This window comes from Hordeum vulgare, chromosome 7H (genome assembly GCF_904849725.1).
Source record: "Hordeum vulgare subsp. vulgare chromosome 7H, MorexV3_pseudomolecules_assembly, whole genome shotgun sequence".
NCBI classification, from domain to species: Eukaryota; Viridiplantae; Streptophyta; class Magnoliopsida; order Poales; family Poaceae; genus Hordeum; species Hordeum vulgare.
Genome location: NC_058524.1, coordinates 6,500,492 through 6,504,485, shown reverse-complemented (window position 1 = coordinate 6,504,485; position 3,994 = coordinate 6,500,492).

Sequence of the window (3,994 nt, the reverse complement as noted above, 5' to 3'; positions counted from 1 at the left end):
AGTACCACTTACTTGTGGCACTGCCGCTTGAGTCATGTTAGTATAAATTGCATGAAGAGGCTCCATGCTGATGGATCTTTGTACTCACCTGATTTTGAATCACTAGTGACATGCAAATCATACCACATGAGCAAGGCCTTGTTTTCATTGAGATGAAATAAGATAGTAACTTGTTGGAAGTGATACATTTTGATGTATGTAGTCCAATGGGTGCTGAGGCACGTAGTAGATATCATTATGTTCTTACTTCACTAACGATTTGAGTAGATACATGAGTATTTACTTAATGAATCACAAGTCTGAAATGTTGAAAAGTTCAATTCCGTTTCAGAGTGAAGTTCGTCGTAACAAGAGGATAAACTGTCTACGATATGATCATGGAAATGAATATCTGAGTTACGAGTTTTGGTACGCAGTTAAGACAATGTGGAAATTGTTTCGCAGTTCATGCCACCTAGAACATCATAGTGTGATGATGTGTGTGAACGTCATAGCCACGCACTATTCGGTATGGTGCATACTATGATGTCTCTTATCGAATTACCACTATCGTTTATGGGTTATGCATTAGAGAGAACCGCACTCACTTTAAATAGGGCACCGCGTATTTCCATTGAGATGACACAATATAAACTGAGGTTTAGAGAAATCTAAACTGTCGTTTCTTGAAAGTTTGGGGCTTCGACACTTATGTGAAAAAGTTTCAGTCTGATAAGCTCGAACCCAAAGCGGATAAATGCATCTTCATAGGATATCCAAAACAGTTGGGTACATCTCCTATCTCAGATCCGAAAGCAAAGTGTTTGTTTCTAGAAACGGATCCTTTCTCGAGGAAAGGTTTCTCTCGAAAGAATTGAGTGGGAGAGTGGTAGAACTTGATGAGGTTATTGAACCATCACTTCAACCAGTGTGTAGCAGGGCGCAGGAAGTTGTTCCTGTGGCGCCTACACCAATTGAAGTGGAAGCTAATGATGGTGATCATCGAGCATCAGATCAAGTTACTACAAGCCTCGTAGGTTGAAAAGGTCGCGTACTACTACAGAGTGGTACGGTAACCCTGTCTTGGAGGTCATGTTGTTGAGCAACAGTGAACCTACGAGTTATGGAGAAAGCGATGGTGGGCCCAGATTCCGACAAATGGCTAGAAGCCATGAAATCCGAGAGAGGATCCATGTATGAAAACAAAGTATAGACTTTGGAAGAACTACTTGATGGTCAGAGGACTATTGAGTAAAGATGGGTCTTTAAAAGAAGACAGACGATGATGGTGATAAGTCACTATTAAGAAAAGATCGACTTGTCGTAAAGATGTTTTCGACAAGATCAAACAGTTGACTATGATGAGACTTTCTCACTCGTAGCGATGCTAAAGGTCTGTTAGAATTATGTTAGTTGTTGATGCATTATTTATGAAATATTGCACGTAGGATGTCAAAACATTGTTTTCTCGACGGTTTCCTTGAGCAAACATTGTATGTGATACAACCAGAAGGTTTTGTCGATCCTAAAGATACTAGCAAGTATGCAAGTTCCAGTGATCCTTCAATGGACTGGTGCAAGCATCTCGGAGTTGGAATATACACTTTGATGAGATGATCAAAGATTTTGGGTTTGTACAAGGTTTATGAGAAACTTGTATTTCCAAAGAAGTGAGTGGGAGCACTATAGAATTTCTGATAAGTATATGTGGTTGACATATTGTGGATCAGAAGTAATGTAGAATTTCTGTAAAACATACAAGGTTGTTTGAAAGGAGTTTTCAAAGGAATACCTGGATTGAGCTACTTGAACGTTGAGCATCAAAGATCTATGGAGATAGATCGAAAGCGCTTAATGGAAGTTTCAACAAGATGCATGCCTTGACAAGTTTTCGAAGGAGTTCAAAATAGATCAGCAAAGAAGGAGTTCTTGGTTGCGTTGTGAGGTGTGAATTTGAGTAAGACTCAAAACCCGACCCCGGCAGAATAAAGAGAATAGATGAAGGTCGTCTTCTATGCCTTAGCCGTAGAATCTAAAGTATGCCATGCTGTGTACCGCACCTGATGTGTGCCTTGACTCAAAGTATGTTGAGAGGTACACAGAGTGATCCATGATTGAATCACTAGCAGCGGTCAAAATTTATCCTTAGTAACTAATGGACTAAGGAATTTTTCTCGATTATGGAGGTGGTTAAAGAGTTCGTCGTAAAGGGTTACATTGATGCAAGCTTTGACACTAATCCGAATAACTATGAGTAGTGAAACGGATTCGTATAGTAGAGTATATATATTTGGAGCATTTCCGAATAGCACGTAGTAGCAGCATCTATAAGATGACATAAAGATTTGTAAAGAACGCACGGATCTGAAAGTTTCAGAACCGTTGACTAAAACCTCTCTCACGAGCAAGACGTGATCAGACCCCATAACTATATGGGTGTTGGATTCGTTGGAATCACATGGTGATGTGAACTAGATTATTGACTCTAGTGCAAGTGGGAGACTGTTGGAAATATGCCCTAGAGGTAATAATAAATTAGTTATTATTATATTTCTTAGTTCATGATAATCGTTTATTATCCATGCTATAATTGTATTGATTGAAAACACAATACTTGTGTGGATACATAGACAAAACACTGTCCCTAGTAAGCCTCTAGTTGACTAGCTCGTTGATCAAAGATGGTCAAGGTTTCCTGGCCATAGGCAAGTGTTGTCACTTGATAACGGGATCACATCATTAGGAGAATCATGTGATGGACTAGACCCAAACTAATAGACGTAGCATGTTGATCGTGTCATTTTGTTGCTACTGTTTTCTGCGTGTCAAGTATTTGTTCCTATGACCATGAGATCATATAACTCACGGACACCGGAGGAATGCTTTGTGTGTATCAAACGTCGCAACGTAACTGGGTGACTATAAAGATGCTCTACAGGTATCTCCGAAGGTGTTCGTTGAGTTAGTATGGATCAAGACTGGGATTTGTCACTCCGTGTGACGGAGAGGTATCTCGGGTCCCACTCGGTAATACAACATCACACACAAGCCTTGCAAGCAATGTAACTTAGTGTAAATTGCGGGATCTTGTATTACGGAATGAGTAAAGAGACTTGCCGGTAAACGAGATTGAAATAGGTATGCAGATAGTGACGATCGAATCTCGGGCAAGTAACATACCGAAGGACAAAGGGAATGACATACGGGATTATATGAATCCTTGGCACTGAGGTTCAAAGGATAAGATCTTCGTAGAATATGTAGGATCCAATATGGGCATCTAGGTCCCGCTATTGGATATTGACCGAGGAGTCTCTCGGGTCATGTCTACATAGTTCTCGAATCCGCAGGGTCTGCACACTTAAGGTTCGACGTTGTTTTATGCGTATTTGAGTTATATGGTTGGTTACCGAATGTTGTTCGGAGTCCCGGATGAGATCACGGACGTCACGAGGGTTTCCGGAATGGTCCGGAAACGAAGATTGATATATAGGATGACCTCATTTGATTACCGGAAGATTTTCGGAGTTACCGGGAATGTACCGGGAATGACGAATGGGTTCTGGGAGTTCACCGGGGGGGGGGGGGGGGGGGCAACCCACCCCGGGGAAGCCCATAGGCCATGAGGGTGGCGCACCAGCCCTTAGTGGGCTGGTGGGACAGCCCAAAAGGGCCCTATGTGCCATACAAAGGAAAATCAAAGAGAAAGAAAAAAAAGGGAGGTGGGAAGGAAGGGAAGGACTCCCACCCACCAAACCAAGTCCAACTCGGTTTGGGGGGGGGAGCCTTCCCCCCTTGGACTCGGCCGACCCCCTTGGGGCTCCTTGAGCCCCAAGGCAAGGTCCCCTCCCTCCCACCTATATATACGGAGGTATTGGGGCTGATTTGAGACGACTTTTCCACAGCAGCCCGACCACATACCTCCACGGTTTTTCCTCTAGATCGCGTTTCTGCGGAGCTCGGGCGGAGCCCTGCTGAGACAAGGTCATCACCAACCTCCGGAGCACCGTCACGC